Consider the following 18020-nt stretch of genomic DNA (forward strand, 5'->3'; position numbering starts at 1 on the left):
ACAGACCTCTATCTTTGAACCTCTTGAGTCTGTAGAATTCAGATTTCTAAATTTTAAGACCTTTTTTTCTTACAATATCGGCAAGAAGGTAATGAGAATTGGGATCCTTATCTTTCTGTTTCCCTTTCCTGTGTGAGTGAATGAGTACAGGATTGTACTTCGGTTGGGTCCCTCTTTCACTCACCCAAAAATGTCTCCGTTCTATCTGGAGCAGGAAACAGTCCTTCCAAGATTTGTTCTAAATTCACAAACCAATCCCTAAACCTCAGATGAAGAATGGTTATATTGTTTAGATGTTAGTCAAGCAGTTTTGATTTACCTACAAAGAATTTCAGACATTAGAGCTGAAAGGACCGACAGTTTATTGGTGAATATTGCTTCTGTCAGAAAGGGCTTGAAACCTTCTGCACAGACTCTAAGTAGATGGGTGGGGGCAGTCATTGCTTTAGCATACAGCACAGCAGGTATTCCCCCCTCTTTCTGGATTAGTTGGGAGGTCAGCAAGAGGAATGGCAGAATCATTAGCTGAGGTTCAGGGTGCATCCCTGAACGAAAATTTAAAGATCTGCAACATAGGTGTCATTTATGGAACATTACAGAGTTTTGCAAGAAATGGAAATTAAGGAGAGCTTTGGTTTGAATATTTTGCAATTTATAATGAAATTTGGGGCGAATCAGTTGTAAATAAAGGTTCTTTGTTTGTTTTGTCCACCAGTGATTATCAGTTGTCCTGGTCTTATTATCGCTTAATAGGTCTCACAATGCAATTAATCAGGCCAAAAGCGCATAAAGAAGTAATGCATAGATTACTTACTGTTAATTACGTTACTCAGAATGCTGCTTTTGCCCAGATTAATTAACCCCTCCCTCTCACCCTGTTTAGACCAGGCTAACGAAGAACAGAGTGTCTGAGAGTCTCGGCGTCTGTCTCATGATGTAATTAATATGGGCAAAAGCATCATTTGGAGTAAGGTAATTACTGGTAAGTACTTGATACATTAGGACATATAGTTCACAATCTGAGGGATGTTTGAATAAAGCCTTGCATGTGACCACAATGTAAAAACAATTTATGAGTAGTATGGTGGCTAGTTTTGGTCTATTACTGCCTTCAAGAGTGATGGTTATAGAGAACTTCATTGATAATGTATAGTGTGTGTGGTTTTCTGCACCAACCATGGACTCTGTCATATTTGACAAAACAGTCCAACTTCTCACTATCTACCAATTATAGCCAAGAGCCAGCTTATAGGAACTGCGTAAAATGAAAAAAAATCATAAGTGCAAGGGATCATCCATGTTCTTGAAAGATGGTACCAAAGCAGCTGAATGCCAGCCATGTTCGACCAGGTCTGACAAGTCTTGATTCTCCCTCATGCTGCTTCCTTCCACCATCATACACTTCCTGCCTATTTATCTCACTCTTGAATGTACTTTTCATGCCTGCTATCTCCCTGTGTCACTGTTTTACCATTCTTCCTTCTCATCCCTGCTTTTTTCTTTTTCAGCTTTTCTCACTGTTGGTCTGGGTGGAGGTCAGATGATGAAAATAAGCACCAGGCCTGCAAAATCAGTGACAGTGCCACCACCTCTGCCACCGGCACAAATTAAGCACTACATATGAGTACCTATCAAATATGATAAGGACATTTAACAGTTTTCCTTTTTTTCCCTGCTGTGGGCTGTGATTTGATTTGAATTGTTGCAATCCCACAAAACAGCACTCAAACATTTCACAGACCTTGGCACCTAGTATGAAACTAGTGCATTCTTATATATGTAGTCTTCCATTTCACATTTACACATCATTAATACAGACATTGTGGACAATATCAGTATCACTTGACACGTTTCACAGTATATGCTGATACACAGATAAACTGAAGTCAATGATTCTAAAGATGTGTCATCATGCTGCTTCATAATCACATCCAGTTAAAATATTTTCAGAAGTGTGGGGCAAGCCAACCAGCAACAGGAAGGCCGAAATACCTAATATCTATTTGAAAAGCGGGTGGTTGCATTATCATGTGAGAACACCTAAACTTTTCACAGATGCTGTAATTAAATGTGGCCCTAATATATGCTAGTACATTTAGCCTTCATTTTCATATTTTCATTGTAGTCATTGTGGACAAAATATAACCTACTAATCTCATAATATGTGTTTTACAGTCATCATAGGTCATCAGTGATACTAACATCAATGTTCTTTCAGGGTCTGCTTCCAAGTTGCGTCATAATCAAATTTGGTTTTAGTACCAGCAGAAGTCTGGTGCAAACCAACCAATCATAGAAAGCCAGTGTACACAGTGTGTCTTCCAGCTGAAGTTATTAGCCTTTCATCTTTAAACTGTGCACCACATGTGAAAAAGAAATGAGAATTAGTCAATTAAGTAACATAATTCTATGTGTTGGGTAGTTGTCGTTTCTCTCCTACAGTAATGTTTTTGTTCAGTAGATATTGTTTGTGGTTTGTTTTATTTATTGGCCTTTGACAATTAATTTAGGTTTATATGTCAACCTCTGTTAATTTAAATTTGATTAGTTAGGTAATTAATATTAATTTGTTGGAGCATGTAGGAGGTGTGTGTGTGCCTGTATACATATATATCACCTACTAGTGGTCACTAGTAGGTAGTTATAGTTAGGACCATATTTCCAATGAAAAAGCGTTTTTTGAATTGCCTAAGTCTTTGGCGCCATTTGACGAATCCTCACAAAATTTTTCAAACAAAGTGTCAGGTTGAGTCTTGTTATGCATGGAAAGGTTTGGGTGATTCGTCAAGCGGAGGTCGAGAAAAAGGGGCATCAAAAAAGTGTGTTTTCCCCATGTTAATTCCCATAGGATGTTTAGTCAAACCTGCAGCCCGAACCGCTGGAAGGTAGATTTGGTTACGCAGATCACGCTTTCAGTTATTTGATGTAAATCTATCAGTAGTTTTTGATAAATATAGGGAAATTCAAATGTGTATATCTCTGACCGCGATGACTTCGCAAATAATAGCTACCGTGTGCAGGGAAATACAGAGCTGTTATTGGCTGCCAACACTTCAGCTAGGATGTGTTGACATCCATCTTGTGACTCAGCAGTGAGAAAGGGGAATACCCTGACCCCCTCCCTGCAACCACAGGCGGCGCCACCTCCATGGGGCTAAACATTTACTAATATGTGGGGGGGTGTATGGCTTCCCCCGCTGCCCGGGGACCACCACTCCCTAGGGCTAAAAACTACAATGGAGCAATGGATTGGCCTGGGGATCGTGATCGTCCTGGGCCAGATCCTACTACCTCCGGAGGTGCCCACCCTCCAGGGGTAACTGTTAGCTTTTGCTTGGTGGGGTTGATAAGTTCCAACAAGCAAAAGCAAACATAACTTTGCTTTCTGCAAGCAGGAGCTGTGAAACTACAGTTTTCATCAGTTTTCTTGCATGCAAAGATGCGTGCAGAGAAACAGATGAAAATTGCTTACATGCTCAGGGAGCTGTATTTCCAGCAGCTCCCTGCATGCAAGAGCAATGCCAGCTCCCACAAGAGGATGGGAGCTGGATGAAGCCACGGGGCCTTGAGGCTCCCCCTGTGGTTCCATTCCACACTGGGTGCCCTGGAAACATGGCTGGGCCCTGGGGGATGAGGTCCCTGGGGCCAAACGTGGCCTGGGGAGGGGGACATTTGCCTTCCTCCCACCATTGAATTAGGGTGGGCCCCACGGGGCCAAAATCAGCCCACAGAGGGGATAACTTATCCCCTCTTCTATTAAAATATGACCAGGCCCGGGAAATAGGGTCCCAAGGGCCTAATCAGCCACGTGGCCTCCCCTCCTAATTTAATTAAAGATTTCGTCCAGAGGATGGGGTCCCCAGGACCTAATCAGCCCGGGGGGGTGCGTGGCCTCCTCCCCCCATTTAATTATAAATCTGACCCCAGGGTCTGGGGGTCTCCTAAATCCTCCTTTATATTTTTTTAAATAACACATTTCATGCCGGGGAGATGGTGTTCCCCGGGGCTTTTAAGAGCCCCAGGAGGGGTGTCCGATTTCCCCCCATTGTAAAAAAGAAGCCCGGGAGTGGTAGGGGTACCCAACGCTAAAATGAACGCACAGACGGGGTCTGCATGGCCACATTCCAATACTTACATAAAGCCCTGGGGAGGTAGTGGTCCCCAGGGATACAAATGGGGGGAAAAGAAGGGGAAAACAGTAAAACCTGAGGCAAAAGCAGGAGAAAGCACTCAGATAATTGGGAGAAAGCAGAAGAAAACAAGCCAAAATAAGGAAAAAACAGGGGGAGAGGCCTTGCAGTCAACCCCCACTACACACGGCCGTAGGGATTTGCAGCTAATGGGGGTTGGCTGCAGGGCCCTTTTAGTTAGGATTTAGCATTTAAAAAACCTTAGAAATTCACAAAAAAATCAAAGGTAACAGAGATGTTATTGTTAGGTTCTGAATTTACTCACGCCCTAAGGTGTCTTTAACTCACGGCCTCGCCATGCACAGCTAATTACCCCACATTATGCATCATTGATCTTCTATTGATCCATTGATATTATCACTGCAACATTTACAATAAAATTATGTGTGTGAGTTATACTTACCATAGGGCACAAGTTATACTTACTTGAAATAACTCTAGCTATAACAGTTGGATTTCTATTGCTTTGTGCGTGTAAATTCAGAAGCTAAGAATAACGTCCCTGAAACTTTCGTTTTTTGCGAAAAATATATATATAAACATATATATATAAACATTTATATATATATCTCTATTTACATATAAATATATGTATGTATGTATATATATGTATTACCTACTGGCGGTCGCCAGTAGGTAGTTATAGTTAGGACCCCTTTTCCATAGGAAATCCGCAACATTCTATTTTGAATAACTTTGGCGCCGGTCGATGAATCCTCGCGAATTTCTCAAAATAGGTGGGGCGCTACGCTCCGCTCCTACCCTGAAAGTCTCGGGGGGATTCGTCAAGCGGGGGCTGAGATAAAAGGGGGGTCCCAAAACGCGTTTTTCCCATGCATTTTTCCATAGGACCTTTAGAACGAGCTACAGCCCGAACGGCTGAACAGAATTACTAGAAATTTGGCAGAGAGGTAGTCCCTATGTCAAGGAAGTGCCTTTTGTAGGTTTGGTGTAAATCTGTTCAGTAGATTCTGAGAAAATAGCCTTTAAATCGATATATATATCTGAGCCCGCTTACGGTACGCTTACCGTACGCTTACCGTACGCGTACGGTGGCGTGCGCGAGCGCGATTCTGATTGGCTCTTAGATCTTAGTAAACATTCGAATCGGCCGAAACCAGGAAGCGGCGTCCGCCATTTTGTCTCTCGCACTGAGTGTTATTTATCAAACATGATGCCCAAAAACATGTTACGGGGCTGTTTTGACAACTCCCTCCCACATAGTCATGTTGAGGGAGTCCCCAAACATCCCCCAAGTGCAAAAACGGTTTTATTTTTTTTTCGGCAATTTCGCAGAGTACGCTTACCGTACGCTTACCGTAAGCGTACGGTAAAAAATAGAAATAAAAAAAACACTATCCACACTTACCCCACCCCCTGTGCTTTTGGTGGCCGTAGGCCACCAAATGCGCAGTGCTTATTACATCAGTAAAAAAACTATATTTTGGCAACATGAAATTATAAAATCGAAATAAAAAAAACACTATCCACATTGACCCCACCCCCTGTGCTTTTGGTGGCCGAAGGCCACCAAATGTACAGGGCTTATTAAAGTTGATAAAAACCGTGCACGGAACGCACTGCGTTAAGTGGGCGCGCACGCCTCGAATGGCGTAAAGTAACTTAGCATTTAAAAAACCGTACAAATTCACTGAAAAAACCATAGGTTTCACACACGTTATAGTTAGGAATTAGTATTTAAAAAACCTTGCAAATTCACTGAAAAAACCATAGGTTTCACACATGTTATAGTTAGCGGAAATTTTACTGATAAAAAACCAATGAAATTGCCCCGTTATAGTTAGTGCTGGCAACTATAACTCACGCGACCGCAATCTTCTGCTGATGACATATGTGTCTTTATAAAAAAAAATATTTGTAATATATGTATAGCTAAAATGTATGGAAGAAGACATGGGCAAATAAGTGTCTAAATACAGTATTAGCATCAGCAGAGGATTGCGGTCGCGTGAGTTATAGTTGCCAGCACTAACTATAACGGGGCAATTTCATTGGTTTTTTATCAGTAAAATTTCCGCTAACTATAACATGTGTGAAACCTATGGTTTTTTCAGTGAATTTGCAAGGTTTTTTAAATGCTAATTCCTAACTATAACGTGTGTGAAACCTATGGTTTTTTCAGTGAATTTGTATATATATATATATATATATATATATATAACAATACTCCGTCTCATAAACTGAAGATCTCTCCTCAAGAAACCGAAGCAAACCCAAGGTGCGGTGAAAATTATTTATTTAAATATAGTAGACACCACCGCCGCCATTACGCGTTTCAGCCCGTTACAGGCCTTGGTCACATGATGCGCAACACAACGGATCCACCTTTTAAATATGCTTAGAGTGAGTCACATGTGCAAATGGGGATAGATCATGGACATAGAAGTTTCCGTAACGTATACATTGTCAGTTTGTCTTCACCAAACAATGCCCATCACATCTAGCAATAGCTTGTAAAATACATCGTATTTACAATAAAAATACTGCATTTCATCACAGATCCGCTAATTGCTGATTACTTCATTAAAAACATAAATAATGATATTATAATTTAAACAATTTAAAAACACACAAATGGCATGTTTTCAACAATGTTTTTGCTTAATACGGCCCATGTGGGCCTTACCATGAAGCCCCCTATTGCAATAAAGTGACTGTGCAAAATTGTGCAAATTCGTGCAAGTATACATATCTATTGCTCAGAGCCACGTCCGTGACACCTGTTTACAAATAAATATACATTGACAAACTTGTTAAAAAATCCCAATAAATATTCTCTCTAAAAAAGTATGAACCCCTTGTGCAAAAAAGTGTACATAATGAATATCTTTCACATTAAAATTAGTGCAATTTTACGAGACAGGGAGATAGCAGCATACTACTAGAGTTGATAAAAATAACATGTTTCTTTTCCCATAAGGTGATGAATATCCAGATTACAAGTGAGTGTAAAAATCCTCACTTGCATTCAGTCCTCTAAGATTCTTAGTGTCCAACTCTAGAATGTATTTGGTTTCCAATCTCCTTAATAGGACCTCCCGGTTCCCACCCCTTCTTAGTGTAGGGATTGAGTCTACCACCCAGTAGCTGAAAGCCTCCAGCTTACTGGCATGGTGCTCCTTAAAATGACGTGCCACCGGGTAGGTCAAATCCTTGTTAGTAATTGCACGCATATGCTGGAGTACCCGCTTGTGAACCTGCTGCTTGGTGCTACCAACATACCGCAGGCCACAGGAGCACTCCAGCACATACACTGCAAAATCTGTCTTGCAATTGAGGTATTTGGAGATAGGAACTAGTTCAGGAAGGAATGGGGTCAAATATGTCTTTGTATTCACTCCATATCTGCATGCTTTACATACATTGCAGCGATAAAACCCTTTTCTTGCCGATAACCATGATTTAGATTGGATCAATTCAGGGCTGCTGCTCACGAGCACATTGCTCATTGAGCGTGCTTTTCTGAAAGCTATCTTTGGTTTCCTAGATAGTGAGTTGCCCAACACTGGATCAGCCCGGACCAATGACCAGTTGTTATTAATGATTTTACCTACTGCTCTGTGCTGTGTACTAAAGGTCAAAATAATTTGTGTGTCCTCAGTGTTAATGACTGTTGGGTTATTTAATGGGGCTACTTTTGGTGTCAGTGCCATAGTTCTAGTGATATTATTAACTTTTGACACAGCCCTAGAGAGTATAGATTCTGCATACCCTCTCTCCCTGAAGCGTTCCCTGCATTCATTTTGAGCTTTAAGGAAATCGACTTCTGTACTGCAAATTCGGCGCATCCTTAGCATCTCCCCAAAAGGAATACTATTTATCAGATGTTGTGGGTGGTGACTAAGTGCATGTAACACCGTATTTCCTGCAGTATCTTTCCTGTGTAGTCTAGTCTGTAGTTGGTCATTACAAACAAATATTTCTACATCCAGGAAAAAGACCGATCTATTGCTGATTTGATAAGTGAACTGCAGGTTTAAATCATTGCTGTTGATCGCTTCAAGAAATTGTTTGGCACTGAGTTCATCCCCTCGCCATACCATAAACAAATCATCAATAAATCTATACCAACAAATGATATTCGACTCTATGACAGCGCGGTGTCCGGCCATGAGGACCATCTCCTCCCAGTAACCCATGTGTAAACATGCGTAACTGGGAGAAAAACATGCCCCCATGGCCACACCGCGCGTTTGCTGGTATACCTGATGCTGAAACAAAAAGAAATTGTTCTCCAAACACATGGATATCATGGCAAGCAACATTTTGTTGTGAGAGTACATTCCCATAGGTCTTCGATTAAGATAATATTCACATGCCCTGACCCCATCCAAGTTGTGAATGCTTGTATAGAGGGATGTGACATCCATGGAAATAAGCATCATATCAGAATTCCATGGGACTTCGACCAACTTTCTCAAAAAGTCCCCAGTGTCCTGTATGTAAGATGGGAGACCTTTCATGTGTTCCTGGAGAAAGTAATCCACATACTTGGAAATATTTTCCAACAAACTGCCCCTGGCTGAGATGATCGGCCTGCCAGGGGGCTTGTCCATCCTTTTGTGAATTTTCGGGATGAAATAGATAACCGGTGAAATAGGATGGTCTACTTTGAGGAATTTAAATTCATCCATAGAAATTAAGCCTGCAGATTTCCAGGCTAACAGCTTATTGTAGCAGTCCTGTCATGCTGCATTCATCAATAGGGGCGTGCTCAATTTGTAGCAGTTGCGGTTATTGAGATGAATAAGGGCTTCTTCCATGTACTGGTTCCTGGGCCAAAGTACCACGTTTCCCCCCTTGTCCGATTGCCGCACTATGATGTTATCATTCGTTTTTAATTTCTGCATGAGCTGGACATACTGGTTATCTTGTTTGTTATATTTCTTAGGTGCCCTTGTCGTTGAAGAGTACAGATTCTTCAGGTCAACTGCTACCTTTTCACTGAATGAATCAAAATTATCCTTCAACATAAGGGGATAGAAGTTGGATTTGGGTTTAAAAGGAGTCTTTTTTATTGGTTGATTCAATGGTGTACAACTTACTTGTTCCAAAGCTCCTACTTGCTCATTCTGGAGCTGTTGTAAATCCCTTAATAAATCCACATCACCAGCGACAAGATCATTATGTGTACCCTCTCCATCAACCAAATCATAAGAGTGTGCCTCTGATGTACTTCTGGAACCTTGGAGGGCAAAGAATTTGCGCAACTTGAGTTTGCGTACAAATTTGTAGATGTCAATCCTTGTCTCTGCATATTTAAAATCCATTTTAGGGCTGTATGTTAACCCCAATGCAAGGATATTAGTCTCCTCCTTTGTCAGATTAATATCGGTTAGATTAACCACAGTCTTACTCATGGCTAGATCGGAGTTAATTATTTCCGTTTCCATCCTCTGTTTGATTTCTTGTTGTAGCCATCGTTTGCGCTTGTGATTTTGCCGGCTCCTCGCCCTGCGCTTTTTGTTCTTCCTGCGTCTGCCACTTGCGTAGTTGGGGCTGTAGGGGTTCGGGGTCTCAGGGTTTGTTTCCGATCCTGTCGCATGCAACTGATTTCTTGGGAGAGCGACGCTCTTTGAAACCCCTATCCCGAATTTAACTTTGATTGTTCATTTTCTGATTCACTATCAACCACTGAGCTGAGGTCAGTTGTTGACGAAGATGCTAATTCCTCATCCGCTCGTGGGTGAATCCTAGGACCCTTTGCCAATACTCCTGCTTTAACTGCATCATATTTCTTGGCAAAAGTGAATACACGCCCCTGCTCATAATCGGCTTTGTCCCTTTGAAACTTAAAGGTTTTACGTTTTTTTTATCACATCTTCATCTCTGCGCAAGCGTGCCATCATTTCATCCCTATATTTGGACTTTTCTGGTGTGTCTTCTGATTCCGCAATAATCTTTTCCATGTCCTCTATTTCCTTTTGTAAGGCCGCTTGGTCACTGATGGCATATTTAACCAAGACTTCCACTAATCGTCTGGAAGAGTCCAAATTAACAGTGGCCCATTCAGTTAACATCGCGGGGTCGGGTTTCTCATAACTTGGGGCCAGCATAATTCTTAACCCCCTCGGGATTCTACCAACCTCCAAGTAACGAGATAATGACTTGTGCTCCCAACATTTCGCCTGTTCGGCGCGCCTGATTTTCTCCAACTTCCTGAATTGTTCTTTTAAGTTGTTACATTCCCCCCTAATTACACCGGTGTTTACTGGTGCATCAGTCTCATTATTGGGAGAATCATCAAACATTGTGCATGCTGCCGCTTCCCTGCCTCGTAGCGCATCGGCAAACATGGTGTCAAAATTATTTCGTTCCCGCTACCACTCTAGATTACCTCGGGCGCTCCCGTGCGCAATCAATGTGGCAACTCCTCCGCCGAGTCTATGTAACGCCTTCACCCGCCTAGGGTTTCGACGTCGACTGGTCCTCCGACCTGGTTCCTCGTCTTCCTCTGTTGCGGTAAGGATTTCTTTACTGCTCGGGGGCCGCGGGCGTCTTTCAAACGAAATCCTTTGCGGTTTTCCGGAAACCCGGAAATGAGCTCTTTTCCCACTCGGCCCTTCGTGGAGGAGGGGTTTGCTGATACCGGTAAAGCTCCTCCGGCACTGGATACAACAATACTCCGTCTCATAAACTGAAGATCTCTCCTCAAGAAACCGAAGCAAACCCAAGGTGCGGGAAAATTATTTATTTAAATATAGTAGACACCACCGCCGCCATTACGCGTTTCAGCCCGTTACAGGCCTTGGTCACATGATGCGCAACACAACGGATCCACCTTTTAAATATGCTTAGAGTGAGTCACATTTGCAAATGGGGATAGATCATGGACATAGAAGTTTCCGTAACGTATACATTGTCAGTTTGTCTTCACCAAACAATGCCCATCACATCTAGCAATAGCTTGTAAAATACATCGTATTTACAATAAAAATACTGCATTTCATCACAGATCCGCTAATTGCTGATTACTTCATTAAAAACATAAATAATGATATTATAATTTAAACAATTTAAAAACACACAAATGGCATGTTTTCAACAATGTTTTTGCTTAATACATATACATATATATATATATATATATATATATATATATATATATGTGGAAGAAAAGGTTACCCTCGATTGAGGCGCACTCGCAGGAGAATATATATATTCACTGAAAAAACCATAGGTTTCACACATGTTATAGTTAGCTGGACATTTCACTCGTGAAAAACCATTGAAATTCCCCCGTTATAGTTAGTGCAGGAAACTATAACTCACGCGACCGCAATCCTCTGCTGATGCTAATACTGTAATTAGACACTTATTTGCCCATGTCTTCTTCCATTAATCTTTAGCTATACATATATATTACAAATATTTATTTTTCATAAAGACACATATGTCATCAGCAGAGGATTGCGGTCGCGTGAGTTATAGTTGCCTGCACTAACTATAACGGGGGAATTTCAATGGTTTTTCACGAGTGAAATGTCCAGCTAACTATAACATGTGTGAAACCTATGGTTTTTTCAGTGAATTTGTACGTTTTTTTAAATGCTAAGTTACTTTATGCCGTTCGTGGCGTGCGCGCCCACTTCACGCAGTTCGTTCCGTGCGCGCACGGTGCGCTTCGCACACCGTGCGCGCACAGTGAGCACGCAGTGCTCTTCGCGCACCGCGCGCCCACTTTACGCAGTTAGTGCCGTGCACGCACGGTGGGCGCACCGCGTGCCCACGTTACGCTGGATGGGCCATGTACGCACGATGCGCTTCACGCACCGTCCGCACACGGAGGACATATTATGCACTTCGCTGTGAAAGGTTATCTATTAAATGTTCAGTTACTAAATATGCCATGCACAAAAGGTGCCTGGCATATTGGGGGGGGGGGGGAAATGTGGATATTCGCGTATTCGCCGTTTTTTCAAAAAAAAAAAAAGAATTTTTGGCCTTGGGGGGTCTTTTGGGACACCCTAACCGAGGCTAGGTGGTTAGGAGCTGTCTAGCCTGCCCCTTTTCATGTTCTCCAACTTTGTTTTTCCTCCCCCCCTCAGAGTGCGAGAGAGAAAATGGCAGCCGAAACTTCCTGGTTTCGACCGATTCGAATGTTTACTAAGATCTAACAGCCAATCAGAATCGCGCTCGCGCACGGCACCGTACGCGTACGGTAAGCTTACCGTAAGCGCACGGTAAGCGCACAGAGCGCTGCCACAGATATATATATTGATTTAAATGCTATTTTCTCAGGAACTACTGAACAGATTTACACCAGACCTACAAAAGGCACTTCCTTGACCTGTAGACTACCTCTCTGCCAAATTTCAAGTAACTCTGTTCAGCCGTTCGGGCTGTAGCTGTGTCTAAAGGTCCTATGGAAAAATGCATGGGGAAAACGCGTTTTGGGACCCCCCTTTTTTCTCAGCCCCCGCTTGACGAATCACCCCTAGACTTTCAGGGTAGGAGCGGAGCGTAGCGCCCCATTAGTTTTGAAAATTTCGCGAGGATTCGTCGACCGGCGCCAAAGTTATTCCAAATAGAATGTTGCGGATTTCCTATGGAAACAGGGTCCTAACTATAACTATCTACTGGCGACCGCCAGTAGATAATATATATATATATATATATATTGCTGCAAACTTCGCTTGACTGTTGTCAATAGTTCCTGGGCACAAACGAATGCGAACCCAATTGAATGAGTGCAAAAGGATTTATTGAGCCCTCACACCACTGCCATGACTCGTTTCGGCCTGAGAAGGCCTTGATCACATGACGCGCTTACAGAGATCCTTCAATTTTTGAAGTTCTAGTGCATAAACATGTGACAACACATAGCCATAGACATAGACATAGAAGAGACATTGCACTTCCTCGCCATCAATGCATGTTTGAATACATTTCATGATATGTATCACATCAGGGTAATATAGCAGAATATTATTCTTTTAACATTGCTAACAAATAAATTATATAAATAGAATAAGTACATAGGCAAGCACAACACACATAGATACATAAATAAATAAATATATATGTGGTAAAAAGCTTGTTAAAAAACCTTCATAATAAATCTGACAAGCAATATTAACAAAACATAATGTTCGAATTTGCTTTATGCAACGATTTACATATTACATTTGCTTGCCCTGGCAGGCCCTAGCATTGTAATACTATGCTGGGTCTGTCATAATGTAAACATTCTGGATTATTGTGCAAATGAACGCATCACGCCCAAGTGGGCCTAGTCTTAATCCTCTAGTCTACGAAAAAAGTGCTAGTGCTGACAAGTGCCACCCTAACAAACCCAGACCGGTTCATATGTGCAAAGTGTGCAAATAATACGTTAAAATCAATTTTGAGAAGCATAGCAGCATTTGATGTATGCATCACATTATGTTAAACATGTTAAACATTAACAGGAAAATAATTACAGGCAGGTGTAAAAGTCTTCACTTGAGTTATGCCCCTGTGGTGTCTTAGTGTCTATATCTATTATGTATCGGGTTTCAGTTTATGAAGTAGACCTTCCCGATAGCCACCACACCTTAACGGTGGAACAGCATCCACAACTAAGTATTTAAGGTGTTCCAAACCATTGTTGTGAACTCTTTAAAATGTCTGACAACCCGGTATGTTACATCCGAATTTGTGATGGCTCTTATGTGTTGGAGTATTCTCTTATATATATAGATATACCCTACTGGCAGTCGTCAGTACGTAGTTATAGTTAGGAGCTAGTTTCCATAGGAAAATAATTTTTTTACTTCGCTATAACTTTGGTGTCGTTTGACCAATTTTGATGAAATTTTTCAAAAAAGTGTCAGTTCTGGTTGGCATGGAAAAGTTTAGGGGTGTTCTGTGCAGGTTAGACCTAGAAATAGAGGGGCGAAAAAAAAGTGCGCTTGTAATGTTAATTCCCATAGGGACGCATTGTCGAACCTACAGACTGAACTGCTGGACGGAATTACAACAAATTTGGCAGAAAGATAGATGTTGCTACGCAGATTGTGCTTTTTTGTTATTTGGTGCAAATCCGTCCAGTTGTTTTTGAGAAATTTAAGCCGAATATATATATTTCTGACAACGGATGTTTTGCGACGGTACCACAATGAATCAATGAGCAGGTCAACGGGAGTGCTCTGATTTGCTCAACGCAACTTGAACAAAAAGTTGCGGCCACCATTTCACTGTCCAGGAATGGTACCCAGGGCTGGAAATTTGTGTGAAAGTCCACATAAGCGGTCAGGGTGGAGATAGTACGACCTGATATGTGAGAAATGGGTGTGTTTGTGACACAAGTTATGGGTCTATAATTGATTTTTGAATCGCGCACAATACTCATGACAACGATGCAATTGCCAGTGCGGGCCCCTGTGTTCTGTCACTCCACCCTGCACAGTTCACAGAGTTTTTTTTCAACTCTGTGCTCTGTGTAGAAAGCAAATTTTAGCAAAAAAACGTTGCCAGCCGTGGAGCGGAGTTAACCCGAGCGACAGCGCTCACCCTGGTATATAATTATAGGCATTTGACCTAAAGGTAGGAACTTTCGCAAAGGTTACTATGTTTTCTTAAACCGAAAGTGCTGCATAATCTGATTGAGAACTCACTGGCATCACAACTCCCTCCCGTGTCCCTCGCCTCTTCCTCAAAAGCAGCCCATGATAGATGCAGGGATGAATCACCAAAACAACTATTCAGTATACTCTATCTAAAAGAATCCCACTTCAGGTGACTGTCTTCATGAATAAACAGTATATAGGTGCAGATTTGCTGCTGTCAAGGGGTTCCTAATATATGAAATGAAAGCAGGTTCCTTGCTCCCTCTGCAGCACACATGATTGTCCGACGGCTTGCGGCTGCGGTTTTAGAGAAAAGATGTTTTGGAGACCAATGACTTCTGGTCCTTCTGAACCCCCTACAGCTGGGTCCACACCACTGCAGAGAGCAGGGTGAAAGCTCCCGTCAGTTCGGGAGAGAATGTGGCTGCCCTAGCCTGCACCCAGCTATCAGGGATTCTGCGCTCTGGCGGGCAGCCTTCTCTGGGAATCTGTCTGCACAGCCCGCTCACCAGGTGCCCACAGGCCAGATTGTGTGGGTCTACTGTTCTCGTCTTCATCAACGCTAACACCAAAGGTGAGTGAAGGAAAAAGGAAGAGGGCATCCTTGGGCGTCAGGCAGAGGAGGAGATTAACCCTAGAGATGTGCCCTAATGGACGCAACATTTTTTAATCTTGGCTCCCTTTGTTCTATACAGAGTCAGACGTGTGTGATCCTGGGCATCTCGCTGCTCTTCAGTTCCAGTGCTCTGGTACTTGCTCCGGGCCCAAATGCTTATATATCATCAAACCCCAAGAGGGATGCAAAGTTAAGCAATATTTAGGGTGTCTGAGCAATTCTACTCCAGCGCATTTAACTCTGCGGAATTAGGCGGAGTTTTTTTGCAACTCCGTGGAATTCTGCAGAGTGCAACTTCGCGAATCCCACCCAGCCTTAATTAATACACATTGCTATTGAGATATTGAGATTCTCCAGAAATGTTTTTATAGAGTTATTTAGATAGTGATGTATCTGGTATGATGGCTAGAATTAATTATATAGTTATCATTTTTTAATGTTGTGGTGACTATTAAATTCCTGCTTTTGCTTTCGGCTTTTGTGACAAATCCACAGGGATCGCGATTGTCAATGTCATCCCTATCTCCAGGCCTCATGGCGAAAATGGAAAATAGGTTTTAGTATTGGTTGTTGTAGAGAGTAAAATACTGCAAAATGTGTGGATATATGTGTTTTTTACCTAATGGAAAAGGCACGATCGTCTCAAATAACATCATCATCGAGACTCCTCAAATAACCGTGAAAACGGAAAATAGGTCTTAAAGATGGATTTTAAAGAAATTTAGTACAAAAACATGAGTTTAAACATTTTTTTTACATAAGCATGTAAATAGTAATATGTGTAGTAATATGAGTGACGCAAAGTTTAGAATGGATATTTTTTTTTTTTCTTTTTTTTTTTTTTAAAAACCTTTATTTACACATCAAATATTCACAGTCATGGGCCTACAACCGCTTGGGCCGGCCGCTAACGTAGAGAAAAGGGAGGAAAACAATAGTACAACATCACAGGAGCCGGAGCGAGCCGCACGCATAACGGCTGCAGCCGCCCACAACTGAACACAGCACTACAGAGAGGTTTCTTATTAACTCTTTTAGAAATAAAAACAACAAAAAGAAACTTATACCAGGCAAAAGAACTCCATTAACAGAGACTTGCTCTCTCATGAGCGGGGGACAACAGCGACAACGCAGCCAATTACACAGTTATTCGCGTGAAAAAAGGGCAGGGGGGGCAGGGAGAGGATCGGCCATCAATCCTGCAAAGCGACAAGGGGACATCGTTACGTCTGGTGCGACCACCAAGGGGGGGGGCGCAGATATCCCCCCAATAGGAATTCCAGGGACCCCACATCTTACTCCATGCCCTAGGTTTGCCTCTGGCCACGTAAACCGTCTTCTCTCGGAACATGCACCAATCCATGTTTTCTTTCCATTTCGTAACTGTGGGGGGCCTACCGGACCCCCAGAGCTGCACAATGTCCCGTTTAGCGACCATGTTGCCCAAAGTCACCCAGCGTTCTTGTGCCACATCGCAGTCAGTCGGTTCCCACACATTCAACACACATCGCCGAGCCTCAGGGAGCAGCGCCACACCCGTAACCTCCTCCATCACTGCATGCACACCAGTCCAGAAACGTAGCACCTTCGGGCACTCCCACAGAATATGAAGAAAAGTACCAAGCAAGCCACAACCACGCCGACATAAACCATCACTTGTGTAGCCCATGTGAAGCAAGCGGGGACCGGTGACATAGACCCTATGTAGTATCTTCAACTGCACAAATCGAAGGCGCGCCGGTATAGCAACCTCCCTCGGTGAGGCCACGGCCGCGACCCAGTCCTCATCACCCAACTCTAGGCCATCAGTGACCCAGACCTCTCGCAAATGTGTGAGAAGGTCCGCTCGAGTATTAATCAATTTTTTGTAGATCAGGGAGATAGTACTATCTGGCAGGTAACCATCAAGCACACGATCTTCCAATGGGGAGGCTTCGGGGAAATCTGCAGGATTCGGGAAAGCGGAAAGTAGCGCATGGCGCATCTGCGCATAGCGAAAGAACTCCCTATCGCTCAGCTTATATTCCGTCTGAAGAGCTTCAAACGATTTAAAGGCGCCCTTCGTCCAAAGATCCCCCACACGACTAATTCCGATCAAATCCCACCTCTCAAAGCCTTTCGAACGCCATAAACCTCCCAACGCATCCGACGCATACAGTGGAGTCGCACGAGACAGACGGCCCGTCCATCCCGTAGCAGCGGTGGCGCAGTGCCAGGCGCGCACCGCATTTTTCGTAGGACCGGTCAATTTAGTACTTCCCTTCGTAGAATAAAGCGCCCTATTGAAATCTCCGCCCGGCAACAGTAGCTTATCCATCTCGTACGCGGGGTTCACCGCCGGGCTGTATGTCCCATGATTCACCGCCACCAACTGGGACGCCCAATAATATCGTCTAACGTCAGGGAGAGCTATGCCACCGTCGTACCACGGTAGAGTCAATTTAGCGAGAGCAATGCGCGGTCTCCCATCCCAAACTAGCTGCCTCTGTAAGCTCTCTACCTCACTAAAATATCGGGCGGGCACCATGTCCAGCGTATTCTGCAATGCATACAAAAAGCGTGGAAGAGACATCATTTTGAATAAGGATGCCCGGCCAAGCGGCGATAGCGGGAGCCTACGCCAACGAGCAACATCGGCCCGCA

The sequence above is a fragment of the Triturus cristatus genome, chromosome 2_2 (assembly GCF_964204655.1).
Source record: "Triturus cristatus chromosome 2_2, aTriCri1.1, whole genome shotgun sequence".
In the NCBI taxonomy this organism is placed as follows: Eukaryota; Metazoa; Chordata; class Amphibia; order Caudata; family Salamandridae; genus Triturus; species Triturus cristatus.